Source organism: Ambystoma mexicanum, chromosome 4q, assembly GCF_040938575.1.
Source record: "Ambystoma mexicanum isolate Mex_15411 chromosome 4q, UKY_AmexF1_1, whole genome shotgun sequence".
Classification (NCBI taxonomy): Eukaryota; Metazoa; Chordata; class Amphibia; order Caudata; family Ambystomatidae; genus Ambystoma; species Ambystoma mexicanum.
The window spans coordinates 530,323,995-530,340,013 of NC_090928.1; the positions used below are offsets into that span (position 1 = coordinate 530,323,995).

The 16,019-nt window shown below is 39.2% G+C and overlaps 2 non-coding genes across 2 annotated transcripts; both read right to left on the minus strand.

The window, feature by feature from the left end:
* Positions 1 to 397: 397 nt before the first annotated feature.
* TRNAE-CUC (transfer RNA glutamic acid (anticodon CUC)) lies at positions 398 to 470 on the minus strand. The gene has a single exon. It is a non-coding gene; the product is annotated as a tRNA-Glu (tRNA).
* A 13,876-nt stretch (positions 471 to 14,346) lies between these two features.
* Positions 14,347 to 14,419, minus strand: TRNAK-CUU (transfer RNA lysine (anticodon CUU)). Its single transcript has one exon. It is a non-coding gene; the product is annotated as a tRNA-Lys (tRNA).
* Between the last annotated feature and the right edge of the window lie 1,600 nt (positions 14,420 to 16,019).

Here is a 16,019-nt window from a genome sequence, read left to right on the forward strand (position 1 = left end):
CACTGCCGTTTTCCACAGATAGGATGCTGTGTAATCATAGGCTCTGGTGGAGTTTGGAAAGAAAATACACATCAGCCAGAGGCAGAAATAGTCTAAGAAAGTATCAAACACAATTACCAGTCAATATCAGAACGCATTGAAGAATATCAGGAAATAGCCGATTTAACCTGTGTGGAAAAAAGTCTTATTTGTGTTTTCTCCACTTTATTTTATAGTAAGATGATACATACTTTTTCTTTTACAGTGAATACATTAAGGTGTGGTATTGCCCCATTACACATCATCCAGACATGCATTCATATATTGCATGTTAACAATGAAAATATTGCAAATATTGTAAAGAGACTTTCAATTTCTATTTTTTTTGGTCAAAAAGCACTAAAATTTTAGTTGTTTTCGCCCAACGTGGGGCTCGAACCCACGACCCTGAGATTGAGAGTCTCATGCGCTACCGACTGAGCAAGCCGGGCTCCTTTGGATGCCCATAGTTTTCTTCCCTATCCCTGCACTTCCGTTTTCCACAGATAGGATGTATTTTTTTGGTCAAAAAGCACTACAATTTTAGTTGTTTTCGCTCAACGTGGGCGACCCTGAGATTAAGAGTCTCATGCTCTACCGACTGAGCTAGCCGGGCTCCTTTGGATGCCTATAGTTTTCTTCCCTATCCCTGCACTGCCGCTTTCCACAGATAGGATGCTGTGTAATCATAGGCTCTGGTGGAGTTTGGAAAGAAAATACACATCAGCCAGAGGCAGAAATAGTCTAAGAAAGTATCAAACACAATTACCAGTCAATATCAGAACGCATTGAAGAATATCAGGAAATAGCCGATTAAACCTGTGTGGAAAAAAGTCTTATTTGTGTTTTCTCCACTTTATTTTATAGTAAGATGATACATACTTTTTCTTTTACAGTGAATACATTAAGGTGTGGTATTGCCCCTTTACACATCATCCAGACATGCATTCATATATTGCATGTTAACAATCAAAATATTGCAAATATTGTAAAGAGACTTTCAATTTCTATTTTTTTGGTCAAAAAGCACTAAAATTTTAGTTGTTTTCGCCCAACGTGGGGCTCAAACCCACAACCCTGAGATTAAGAGTCTCATGCGCTATCGACTGAGCAAGCCGGGCTCCTTTGGATGCCCATAGTTTTCTTCCCTATCCCTGCACTGCCGTTTTCCACAGATAGGATGTATTTTTTTGGTCAAAAAGCACTACAATTTTAGTTGTTTTCGCCCAACGTGGGGCTCGAACCCACGACCCTGAGATTAAGAGTCTCATGCTCTACCGACTGAGCTAGCCGGGCTCCTTTGGATGCCTATAGTTTTCTTCCCTATCCCTGCACAGCCGCTTTCCACAGATAGGATGCTGTGTAATCATAGGCTCTGGTGGAGTTTGGAAAGAAAATACACATCAGCCAGAGGCAGAAATAGTCTAAGAAAGTATCAAACACAATTACCAGTCAATATCAGAACGCATTGAAGAATATCAGGAAATAGCCAATTAAACCTGTGTGGAAAAAAGTCTTATTTGTGTTTTCTCCACTTTATTTTATAGTAAAATGATACATACTTTTTCTTTTACAGTGAATACATTAAGGTGTGGTATTGCCCCATTACACATCATCCAGACATGCATTCATATATTGCATGTTAACAATCAAAATATTGCAAATATTGTAAAGAGACTTTCAATTTCTATTTTTTTGGTCAAAAAGCACTAAAATTTTAGTTGTTTTCGCCCAACGTGGGGCTCGAACCCACGACCCTGAGATTAAGAGTCTCATGCGCTACCGACTGAGCAAGCCAGGCTCCTTTGGATGCCCATAGTTTTCTTCCCTATCCCTGCACTGCCGGTTTCCACAGATAGGATGTATTTTTTTGGTCAAAAAGCACTACAATTTTAGTTGTTTTCGCCCAACATGGGGCTCCAACCCACGACCCTGAGATTAAGAGTCTCATGCTCTACCGACTGAGCTAGCCAGGCTCCTTTGGATGCCTATAGTTTTCTTCCCTATCCCTGCACTGCCGTTTTCCACAGATAGGATGTATTTTTTTGGTCAAAAAGCACTACAATTTTAGTTGTTTTCGCCCAACGTGGGGCTCGAACCAACGACCCTGAGATTAAGAGTCTCATGCTCTACCGACTGAGCTAGCCGGGCTCCTTTGAATGCCTATAGTTTTCTTCCCTATCCATGCACTGCCGCTTTCCACAGATAGGATGCTGTGTAATCATAGGCTCTGGTGGAGTTTGGAAAGAAAATACACATCAGCCAGAGGCAGAAATAGTCTAAGAAAGTATCAAACACAATTACCAGTCAATATCAGAACGCATTGAAGAATATCAGGAAATAGCCGATTAAACCTGTGTGGAAAAAAGTCTTATTTGTGTTTTCTCCACTTTATTTTATAGTAAGATGATACATACTTTTTCTTTTACAGTGAATACATTAAGGTGTGGTATTGCCCCATTACACATCATCCAGACATGCATTCATATATTGCATGTTAACAATCAAAATATTGCAAATATTGTAAAGAGACTTTCAATTTCTATTTTTTTGGTCAAAAAGCACTAAAATTTTAGTTGTTTTCGCCCAACGTGGGGCTCGAACCCACGACCCTGAGATTAAGAGTCTCATGCGCTACCAACTGAGCAAGCCGGGCTCCTTTGGATGCCCATAGTTTTCTTCCCTATCCCTGCACTGCCGGTTTCCACAGATAGGATGTATTTTTTTGGTCAAAAAGCACTACAATTTTAGTTGTTTTCGCTCAACGTGGGGCTCGAACCCACGACCCTGAGATAAAGAGTCTCATGCTCTACCGACTGAGCTAGCCGGGCTCCTTTGGATGCCTATAGTTTTCTTCCCTATCCCTGCACTGCTGCTTTCCACAGATAGGATGCTGTGTAATCATAGGCTCTGGTGGAGTTTGGAAAGAAAATACACATCAGCCAGAGGCAGAAATAGTCTAAGAAAGTATCAAACACAATTACCAGTCAATATCAGAACGCATTGAAGAATATCAGGAAATAGCCGATTTAACCTGTGTGGAAAAAAGTCTTATTTGTGTTTTCTCCACTTTATTTTATAGTAAGATGATACATACTTTTTCTTTTACAGTGAATACATTAAGGTGTGGTATTGCCCCTTTACACATCATCCAGACATGCATTCATATATTGCATGTTAACAATCAAAATATTGCAAATATTGTAAAGAGACTTTCAATTTCTATTTTTTTGGTCAAAAAGCACTACAATTTTAGTTGTTTTCGCCCAACGTGGGGCTCGAACCCACGACCCTGAGATTAAGAGTCTCATGCTCTACCGACTGAGCTAGCCGGGCTTCTTTGGATGCCTATAGTTTTCTTCCCTATTCCTGCACTGCCGTTTTCCACAGATAGGATGCTGTGTAATCATAGGCTCTGGTGGAGTTTGGAAAGAAAATACACATCAGCCAGAGGCAAAAATAGTCTAAGAAAGTATCAAACACAATTACCAGTCAATATCAGAACGCATTGAAGAATATCAGGAAATAGCCGATTAAACCTGTGTGGAAAAAAGTCTTATTTGTGTTTTCTCCACTTTATTTTATAGTAAGATGATACATACTTTTTCTTTTACAGTGAATACATTAAGGTGTGGTATTGCCCCATTACACATCATCCAGACATGCATTCATATATTGCATGTTAACAATCAAAATATTGCAAATATTGTAAAGAGACTTTCAATTTCTATTTTTTTGGTCAAAAAGCACTAAAATTTTAATTGTTTTCGCCCAACGTGGGGTTCGCACCCACGACCCTGAGATTAAGAGTCTCATGCTCTACCGACTGAGCTAGCCGGGCTCCTTTGGATGCCTATAGTTTTCTTCCCTATCCCTGCAATGCCGCTTTCCACAGATAGGATGCTGTGTAATCATAGGCTCTGGTGGAGTTTGGAAAGAAAATACACATCAGCCAGAGGCTGAAATAGTCTAAGAAAGTATCAAACACAATTACCAGTCAATATCAGAACGCATTGAAGAATATCAGGAAATAGCCGATTAAACCTGTGTGGAAAAAAGTCTTATTTGTGTTCTCTCCACTTTATTTTATAGTAAGATGATGCATACTTTTTCTTTTACAGTGAATACATTAAGGTGTGGTATTGCCCCATTACACATCATCCAGACATGCATTCATATATTGCATGTTAACAATGAAAATATTGCAAAGAGACTTTCAATTTCTATTTTTTTGGTCAAAAAGCACTAAAATTTTAGTTGTTTTCGCCCAACGTGGGGCTCGAACCCACGACCCTGAGATTAAGAGTCTCATGCTCTACCGTCTGGCTAGCCAGGCTCCTTTGGATGCCTATAGTTTTCTTCCCTATCCCTGCACTGCCGCTTTCCACAGATAGGATGCTGTGTAATCATAGGCTCTGGTGGAGTTTGGAAAGAAAATACACATCAGCCAGAGGCAGAAATAGTCTAAGAAAGTATCAAACACAATTACCAGTCAATATCAGAACGCATTGAAGAATATCAGGAAATAGCCGATTAAACCTGTGTGGAAAAAAGTCTTATTTGTGTTCTCTCCACTTTATTTTATAGTAAGATGATGCATACTTTTTCTTTTACAGTGAATACATTAAGGTGTGATATTGCCCCATTACACATCATCCAGACATGCATTCATATATTGCATGTTAACAATGAAAATATTGCAAAGAGACTTTCAATTTCTATTTTTTTGGTCAAAAAGCACTAAAATTTTAGTTGTTTTCGCCCAACGTGGGGCTCGAACCCACGACCCTGAGATTAAGAGTCTCATGCTCTACCGTCTGAGGTAGCCAGGCTCCTTCGGATGCCTATAGTTTTCTTCCCTATCCCTGCACTGCCGGTTTCCACAGATAGGATGTATTTTTTTGGTCAAAAAGCACTACAATTTTAGTTGTTTTCGCCCAACATGGGGCTCGAACCCACGACCCTGAGATTAAGAGTCTCATGCTCTACCGAATGAGCTAGCCGGGCTCCTTTGGATGCCTATAGTTTTCTTCCCTATCCCTGCACTGCCGTTTTCCACAGATAGGATGCTGTGTAATCATAGGCTCTGGTGGAGTTTGGAAAGAAAATACACATCAGCCAGAGGCAGAAATAGTCTAAGAAAGTATCAAACACAATTACCAGTCAATATCAGAACACATTGAAGAATATCAGGAAATAGCCGATTAAACCTGTGTGGAAAAAAGTCTTATTTGTGTTTTCTCCACTTTATTTTATAGTAAGATGATACATACTTTTTCTTTTACAGTGAATACATTAAGGTGTGGTATTGCCCCATTACACATCATCCAGACATGCATTCATATATTGCATGTTAACAATCAAAATATTGCAAATATTGTAAAGAGACTTTCAATTTCTATTTTTTTGGTCAAAAAGCACTAAAATTTTAGTTGTTTTCGCCCAACGTGGGGCTCGAACCCACGACCCTGAGATTAAGAGTCTCATGCGCTACCGACTGAGCAAGCCAGGCTCCTTTGGATGCCCATAGTTTTCTTCCCTATCCCTGCACTGCCGGTTTCCACAGATAGGATGTATTTTTTTGGTCAAAATGCACTACAATTTTAGTTGTTTTCGCCCAACGTGGGGCTCGAACCCACGACGCTGAGATTAAGAGTCTCATGCTCTACCGACTGAGCTAGCCGGGCTCCTTTGGATGCCTATAGTTTTCTTCCCTATCCCTGCACTGCCGTTTTCCACAGATAGGATGTATTTTTTTGGTCAAAAAGCACTAAAATTTTAGTTGTTTTTGCCCAATGTGGGGCTCAAACCCACGACCCTGAGATTAAGAGTCTCATGCTCTACCGACTGAGCTAGCCGGGCTCCTTTGAATGCCTATAGTTTTCTTCCCTATCCCTGCACTGCCGTTTTCCACAGATAGGATGCTGTGTAATCATAGGCTCTGGTGGAGTTTGGAAAGAAAATACACATCAGCCAGAGGCAGAAATAGTCTAAGAAAGTATCAAACACAATTACCAGTCAATATCAGAACGCATTGAAGAATATCAGGAAATAGCCGATTTAACCTGTGTGGAAAAAAGTCTTATTTGTGTTTTCTCCACTTTATTTTATAGTAAGATGATACATACTTTTTCTTTTACAGTGAATACATTAAGGTGTGGTATTGCCCCATTACACATCATCCAGACATGCATTCATATATTGCATGTTAACAATGAAAATATTGCAAATATTGTAAAGAGACTTTCAATTTCTATTTTTTTTGGTCAAAAAGCACTAAAATTTTAGTTGTTTTCGCCCAACGTGGGGCTCGAACCCACGACCCTGAGATTAAGAGTCTCATGCGCTACCGACTGAGCAAGCCGGGCTCCTTTGGATGCCCATAGTTTTCTTCCCTATCCCTGCACTTCCGTTTTCCACAGATAGGATGTATTTTTTTGGTCAAAAAGCACTACAATTTTAGTTGTTTTCGCTCAACGTGGGCGACCCTGAGATTAAGAGTCTCATGCTCTACCGACTGAGCTAGCCGGGCTCCTTTGGATGCCTATAGTTTTCTTCCCTATCCCTGCACTGCCGCTTTCCACAGATAGGATGCTGTGTAATCATAGGCTCTGGTGGAGTTTGGAAAGAAAATACACATCAGCCAGAGGCAGAAATAGTCTAAGAAAGTATCAAACACAATTACCAGTCAATATCAGAACGCATTGAAGAATATCAGGAAATAGCCGATTAAACCTGTGTGGAAAAAAGTCTTATTTGTGTTTTCTCCACTTTATTTTATAGTAAGATGATACATACTTTTTCTTTTACAGTGAATACATTAAGGTGTGGTATTGCCCCTTTACACATCATCCAGACATGCATTCATATATTGCATGTTAACAATCAAAATATTGCAAATATTGTAAAGTGACTTTCAATTTCTATTTTTTTGGTCAAAAAGCACTAAAATTTTAGTTGTTTTCGCCCAACGTGGGGCTCAAACCCACAACCCTGAGATTAAGAGTCTCATGCGCTATCGACTGAGCAAGCCGGGCTCCTTTGGATGCCCATAGTTTTCTTCCCTATCCCTGCACTGCCGTTTTCCACAGATAGGATGTATTTTTTTGGTCAAAAAGCACTACAATTTTAGTTGTTTTCGCCCAACGTGGGGCTCGAACCCACGACCCTGAGATTAAGAGTCTCATGCTCTACCGACTGAGCTAGCCGGGCTCCTTTGGATGCCTATAGTTTTCTTCCCTATCCCTGCACAGCCGCTTTCCACAGATAGGATGCTGTGTAATCATAGGCTCTGGTGGAGTTTGGAAAGAAAATACACATCAGCCAGAGGCAGAAATAGTCTAAGAAAGTATCAAACACAATTACCAGTCAATATCAGAACGCATTGAAGAATATCAGGAAATAGCCAATTAAACCTGTGTGGAAAAAAGTCTTATTTGTGTTTTCTCCACTTTATTTTATAGTAAAATGATACATACTTTTTCTTTTACAGTGAATACATTAAGGTGTGGTATTGCTCCATTACACATCATCCAGACATGCATTCATATATTGCATGTTAACAATCAAAATATTGCAAATATTGTAAAGAGACTTTCAATTTCTATTTTTTTGGTCAAAAAGCACTAAAATTTTAGTTGTTTTCGCCCAACGTGGGGCTCGAACCCACGACCCTGAGATTAAGAGTCTCATGCGCTACCGACTGAGCAAGCCAGGCTCCTTTGGATGCCCATAGTTTTCTTCCCTATCCCTGCACTGCCGGTTTCCACAGATAGGATGTATTTTTTTGGTCAAAAAGCACTACAATTTTAGTTGTTTTCGCCCAACATGGGGCTCCAACCCACGACCCTGAGATTAAGAGTCTCATGCTCTACCGACTGAGCTAGCCGGGCTCCTTTGGATGCCTATAGTTTTCTTCCCTATCCCTGCACTGCCGTTTTCCACAGATAGGATGTATTTTTTTGGTCAAAAAGCACTACAATTTTAGTTGTTTTCGCCCAACGTGGGGCTCGAACCAACAACCCTGAGATTAAGAGTCTCATGCTCTACCGACTGAGCTAGCCGGGCTCCTTTGAATGCCTATAGTTTTCTTCCCTATCCCTGCACTGCCGCTTTCCACAGATAGGATGCTGTGTAATCATAGGCTCTGGTGGAGTTTGGAAAGAAAATACACATCAGCCAGAGGCAGAAATAGTCTAAGAAAGTATCAAACACAATTACCAGTCAATATCAGAACGCATTGAAGAATATCAGGAAATAGCCGATTAAACCTGTGTGGAAAAAAGTCTTATTTGTGTTTTCTTCACTTTATTTTATAGTAAGATGATACATACTTTTTCTTTTACAGTGAATACATTAAGGTGTGGTATTGCCCCATTACACATCATCCAGACATGCATTCATATATTGCATGTTAACAATCAAAATATTGCAAATATTGTAAAGAGACTTTCAATTTCTATTTTTTTGGTCAAAAAGCACTAAAATTTTAGTTGTTTTCGCCCAACGTGGGGCTCGAACCCACGACCCTGAGATTAAGAGTCTCATGCGCTACCAACTGAGCAAGCCGGGCTCCTTTGGATGCCCATAGTTTTCTTCCCTATCCCTGCACTGCCGGTTTCCACAGATAGGATGTATTTTTTTGGTCAAAAAGCACTACAATTTTAGTTGTTTTCGCTCAACGTGGGGCTCGAACCCACGACCCTGAGATAAAGAGTCTCATGCTCTACCGACTGAGCTAGCCGGGGTCCTTTGGATGCCTATAGTTTTCTTCCCTATCCCTGCACTGCTGCTTTCCACAGATAGGATGCTGTGTAATCATAGGCTCTGGTGGAGTTTGGAAAGAAAATACACATCAGCCACAGGTAGAAATAGTCTAAGAAAGTATCAAACACAATTACCAGTCAATATCAGAACGCATTGAAGAATATCAGGAAATAGCCGATTAAACCTGTGTGGAAAAAAGTCTTATTTGTGTTTTCTCCACTTTATTTTATAGTAAGATGATACATACTTTTTCTTTTACAGTGAATACATTAAGGTGTGGTATTGCCCCATTACACATCATCCAGACATGCATTCATATATTGCATGTTAACAATCAAAATATTGCAAATATTGTAAAGAGACTTTCAATTTCTATTTTTTTGGTCAAAAAGCACGAAAATTTTAGTTGTTTTCGCCCAACATGGGGCTCGAACCCACGACCCTGAGATTAAGAGTCTCATGCTCTACCGACTGAGCTAGTCGGGCTCCTTTGGATGCCTATAGTTTTCTTCCCTATCCCTGCACTGCCGTTTTCCACAGATAGGATGCTGTGTAATCATAGGCTCTGGTGGAGTTTGGAAAGAAAATACACATCAGCCAGAGGCAGAAATAGTCTAAGAAAGTATCAAACACAATTACCAGTCAATATCAGAACGCATTGAAGAATATCAGGAAATAGCCGATTAAACCTGTGTGGAAAAAAGTCTTATTTGTGTTTTCTCCACTTTATTTTATAGTAAGATGATACATACTTTTTCTTTTACAGTGAATACATTAAGGTGTGGTATTGCCCCATTACACATCATCCAGACATGCATTCATATATTGCATGTTAACAATGAAAATATTGCAAATATTGTAAAGAGACTTTCAATTTCTATTTTTTTGGTCGAAAAGCACTAAAATTTTAGTTGTTTTCACCCAACGTGGGGCTCGAACCCACGACCCTGAGATTAAGAGTCTCATGCTCTACCGACTGAGCTAGCCGGGCTCCTTTGGTTGCTTATAGTTTTCTTCCCTATCCCTGCAATGCCGTTTTCCACAGATAGGATGTATTTTTTTGGTCAAAAAGCACTAAAATTTTAGTTGTTTTCGCCCAAAGTGGGGCTCAAACCCACGACCCTGAGATTAAGAGTCTCATGCTCTACCGACTGAGCTAGCCGGGCTCCTTTGGATGCCTATAGTTTTCTTCCCTATCCCTGCACTGCCGTTTTCCACAGATAGGATGCTGTGTAATCATAGGCTCTGGTGGAGTTTGGAAAGAAAATACACATCAGCCAGAGGCAGAAATAGTCTAAGAAAGTATCAAACACAATTACCAGTCAATATCAGAACGCATTGAAGAATATCAGGAAATAGCCGATTAAACCTTTGTGGAAAAAAGTCTTATTTGTGTTTTCTCCACTTTATTTTATAATAAGATGATACATACTTTTTATTTTACAGTGAATACATTAAGGTATGGTATTGCCCCATTACACATCATCCAGACATGCATTCATATATTGCATGTTAACAATGAAAATATTGCAAATATTGTAAAGAGACTTTCAATTTCTATTTTTTTGGTCAAAAAGCACTACAATTTTAGTTGTTTTTGCCCAACGTGGGGCTCGAACCCGCAACCCTGAGATTAAGAGTCTCATGCTCTACCAACTGAACTAGCCAGGCTCCTTTGGATGCCTATAGTTTTCTTCCCTATCCCTGCACTGCCGCTTTCCACAGATAGGATGCTGTGTAATCATAGGCTCTGGTGGAGTTTGGAAAGAAAATACACATCAGCCAGAGGCAGAAATAGTCTAAGAAAGTATCAACCACAATTACCAGTCAATATCAGAACGCATTGAAGAATATCAGGAAATAGCCGATTAAACTGTGTGGAAAAAAGTCTTATTTGTGTTTTCTCCACTTTGTTTTATAGTAAGATGATGCATACTTTTTCTTTTACAGTGAATACATTAAGGTATGGTATTGCCCCATTACACATCATCCAGACATGCATTCATACATTGCATGTTAACAATGAAAATATTGCAAATATTGTAAAGAGACTTTCAATTTCTATTTTTTTGGTCAAGACATGCATCCAGACATGCATTCATATATTGCATGTTAACAATGAAAATATTGCAAATATTGTAAAGAGACTTTCAATTTCTATTTTTTTGGTCAAAAAGCACTAAAATTTTAGTTGTTTTCGCCCAACGTGGGGCTCGAACCCACGACCCTGAGATTAAGAGTCTCATGCTCTACCGACTGAGCTAGCCGGGCTCCTTTGGATGCCTATAGTTTTTTTCCCTATCCCTGCACTGCCGTTTTCCACAGATAGGATGCTGTGTAATCATAGGTTCTGGTGGAGTTTGGAAAGAAAATACACATCAGCCAGAGGCAGAAATAGTCTAAGAAAGTATCAAACACAATTACCAGTCAATATCAGAACGCATTGAAGAATATCAGGAAATAGCCGATTAAACCTGTGTGAAAAAAAGTCTTATTTGTGTTTTCTCCACTTTATTTTACAGTACGATGATACATACTTTTTCTTTTACAGTGAATACATTAAGGTGTGGTATTGCCCCATTACACATCATCCAGACATGCATTCAAATATTGCATGTTAACAATCAAAATATTGCAAATATTGTAAAGAGACTTTCAATTTCTATTTTTTTGGTCAAAAAGCACTAAAATTTTAGTTGTTTTCGCCAACGTGGGGCTCGAACCCACGACCCTGAGATTAAGAGTCTCATGCTCTACCTACTGAGCTAGCCGGGCTCCTTTGGATGCCTGTAGTTTTCTTCCCTATCCCTGCACTGCCGCTTTCCACAGATAGGATGCTGTGTAATCATAGGCTCTGGTGGAGTTTGGAAAGAAAATACACATCAGCCAGAGGCAGAAATAGTCTAAGAAAGTATCAAACACAATTACCAGTCAATATCAGAACGCATTGAAGAATATCAGGAAATAGCCGATTAAACCTGTGTGGAAAAAAGTCTTATTTGTGTTTTCTCCACTTTATTTTATAGTAAGATGATGCATACTTTTTCTTTTACAGTGAATACATTAAGGTATGGTATTGCCCCATTACACATCATCCAGACATGCATTCATACATTGCATGTTAACAATGAAAATATTGCAAATATTGTGAAGAGACTTTCAATTTCTATTTTTTTGGTCAAAAAGCACTAAAATTTTAGTTGTTTTCACCCAACGTGGGGCTCGAACCCACGACCCTGAGATTAAGAGTCTCATGCTCTACCGACTGAGCTAGCCGGGCTCCTTTGGATGCCTATAGTTTTCTTCCCTATCCCTGCACTGCCGTTTTCCACAGATAGGATGCTGTGTAATCATAGGCTCTGGTGGAGTTTGGAAAGAAAATACACATCAGCCAGAGGCAGAAATAGTCTAAGAAAGTATCAAACACAATTACCAGTCAATATCAGAACGCATTGAAGAATATCAGGATATAGCCGATTAAACCTGTGTGGAAAAAAGTCTTATTTGTGTTTTCTCCACTTTATTTTATAGTAAGATGATAAATACTTTTTCTTTTACAGTGAATACATTAAGGTGTGGTATTGCCCCATTACACATCATCCAGACATGCATTCATATATTGCATGTTAACAATGAAAATATTGCAAATATTGTAAAGAGACTTTCAATTTCTATTTTTTTGGTCAAAAAGCACTAAAATTTTAGTTGTTTTCACCCAACGTGGGGCTCGAACCCACGACCTGAGATTAAGAGTCTCATGCTCTACCGACTGAGCTAGCCGGGCTCCTTTGGCTGCTTATAGTTTTCTTCCCTATCCCTGCAATGCCGTTTTCCACAGATAGGATGTATTTTTTTGGTCAAAAAGCACTAAAATTTTAGTTGTTTTCGCCCAACGTGGGGCTCAAACCCAGGACCCTGAGATTAAGAGTCTCATGCTCTACCGACTGAGCTAGCCGGGCTTCTTTGGATGCCTATAGTTTTCTTCCCTATCCCTGCACTGCCGTTTTCCACAGATAGGATGCTGTGTAATCATAGGCTCTGGTGGAGTTTGGAAAGAAAATACACATCAGCCAGAGGCAGAAATAGTCTAAGAAAGTATCAAACACAATTACCAGTCAATATCCAGTCAATATCAGAACGCATTGAAGAATATCAGGAAATAGCCGATTAAACCTGTGTGGAAAAAAGTCTTATTTGTGTTTTCTCCACTTTATTTTATAGTAAGATGATACATACTTTATCTTTTACAGTGAATACATTAAGGTGTGGTATTGCCCCTTTACACATCATCCAGACATGCATTCATATATTGCATGTTAACAATCAAAATATTGCAAATATTGTAAAGAGACTTTCAATTTCTATTTTTTTGGTCAAAAAGCACTAAAATTTTATTGTTTTTGCTCAACGTGGGGCTCGAACCCACGACCCTGAGATTAAGAGTCTCATGCTCTACTGACTGAGCTAGCCGGGGTCCTTTGGTTGCTGATAGTTTTCTTCCCTATCCCTGCACTGCCGTTTTCCACAGATAGGATGTATTTTTTTGGTCAAAAAACACTACAATTTTAGTTGTTTTCGCCCAACGTGTGGCTCGAACCCACGACCCTGAGATTAAGAGTCTCATGCTCTACCGACAGAGCTAGCCAGGCTCCTTTGGATGCCTATAGTTTTCTTCCCTATCCCTCCACTGCCGCTTTCCACAGATAGGATGCTGTGTAATCATAGGCTCTGATGGAGTTTGGAAAGAAAATACACATCAGCAAGAGGCAGAAATAGTCTAAGAAAGTATCAAACACAATTACCAGTAAATATCAGAACGCATTGAAGAATATCAGGAAATAGCCTATTAAACCTGTGTGGAAAAAAGTCTTATTTGTGTTTTCTCCACTTTATTTTATAGTAAGATGATGCATACTTTTTCTTTTACAGTGAATACATTAAGGTATGGTATTGCCCCATTACACATCATCCAGACATGCATTCATATATTGCATGTTAACAATGAAAATATTGCAAATATTGTATAGAGACTTTCAATTTCTATTTTTTTGGTCAAAAAGCACTAAAATTTTAGTTGTTTTCGCCCAACGCGACCCTGAGATTAAGAGTCTCATGCTCTACCGACTGAGCTAGCCGGGCTCCTTTGGATGCCTATAGTTTTCTTCCCTATCCCTGCACTGCCGCTTTCCACAGATAGGATGCTGTGTAATCATAGGCTCTGGTGGAGTTTGGAAAGAAAATACACATCAGCCAGAGGCAGAAATAGTCTAAGAAAGTATCAAACACAATTACCAGTCAATATCAGAACGCATTGAAGAATACCAGGAAATAGCCGATTAAACCTGTGTGGAAAAAAGTCTTATTTGTGTTTTCTGCACTTTATTTTATAGTAAGATGATACATACTTTTTCTTTGACAGTAAATACATTAAGGTATGGTATTGCCCCATTACAAATCATCCAGACATACATTCATATATTGCATGTTAACAATGAAAATATTGCAAAGAGACTTTCAATTTCTATTTTTTTGGTCAAAAAGCACTACAATTTTAGTTGTTTTCGCCCAACGTGGGGCTCGAACCCACGACCCTGAGATTAAGAGTCTCATGCTCTACCAACTGAGCTAGCCGGGCTCCTTTGGATGCCTATAGTTTTCTTCCCTATCCCTGCACTGCCGGTTTCCACAGATAGGATGCTGTGCAATCATAGGCTCTGGTGGAGTTTGGAAAGAAAATACACAACAGCCAGAGGCAGAAATAGTCTAAGAAAGTATCAAACACAATTACTAGTCAATATCAGAACGCTTTGAAGAATATCAGGAAATAGCTGACTGAACCTGTGTGAAAAAAAGTCTTATTTGTGTTTTCTCCACTTTATTTTATAATAAGATGATACATACTTTTTCTTTTACAGTGAATACATTAAGGTATGGTATTGCCCCATTACACATCATCCAGACATGTATTCATATATTGCATGTTAACAATGAAAATATTGCAAATATTGTAGAGACTTTCAATTTCTATTTTTTTGGTCAAAAAGCACTACAATTTTAGTTGTTTTCGCCCAACGTGGGGCTCGAACCCACGACCCTGAGATTAAGAGTCTCATGCTCTACCAACTGAGCTAGCCAGGCGGGCTCTTTTGGATGCCTATAGTTTTCTTCCCTATCCCTGCACTGCCGGTTTCCACAGATAGGATGCTGTGCAATCATAGGCTCTGGTGGAGTTTGGAAAGAAAATACACATCAGCCAGAGGCAGAAATAGTCTAAGAAAGTATCAAACACAATTACCAGTCAATATCAGAACGCATTGAAGAATATCAGGAAATAGCCTATTAAACCTGTGTGGAAAAAAGTCTTATTTGTGTTTTCTCCACTTTATTTTATAGTAAGATGATGCATACTTTTTCTTTTACAGTGAATACATTAAGGTATGGTATTGCCCCATTACACATCATCCAGACATGCATTCATATATTGCATGTTAACAATGAAAATATTGCAAATATTGTAAAGAGACTTTCAATTTCTATTTTTTTGGTCAAAAAGCACTACAATTTTAGTTGTTTTCGCCCAACGTGGGGCTCGAACCCACGACCCTGAGATTAAGAGTCTCATGCTCTACCGACTGAGCTAGCCAGGCTCCATTGGATGCCTATAGTTTTCTTCCCTATCCCTCCACTGCCGCTTTCCACAGATAGGATGCTGTGTAATCATAGGCTCTGGTGGAGTTTGGAAAGAAAATACACATCAGCCAGAGGCAGAAATAGTCTAAGAAAGTATCAAACACAATTACCAGTAAATATCAGAACGCATTGAAGAATATCAGGAAATAGCCTATTAAACCTGTGTGGAAAAAAGTCTTATTTGTGTTTTCTCCACTTTATTTTATAGTAAGATGATGCATACTTTTTCTTTTACAGTGAATACATTAAGGTATGGTATTGCCCCATTACACATCATCCAGACATGCATTCATATATTGCATGTTAACAATGAAAATATTGCAAATATTGTGAAGAGACTTTCAATTTCTATTTTTTTGGTCAAAAAGCACTAAAATTTTAGTTGTTTTCGCCCAACGCGACCCTGAGATTAAGAGTCTCATGCTCTACCGACTGAGCTAGCCGGGCTCCTTTGGATGCCTATAGTTTTCTTCCCTATCCCTGCACTGCCGCTTTCCACAGATAGGATGCTGTGTAATCATAGGCTCTGGTGGAGTTTGGAAAGA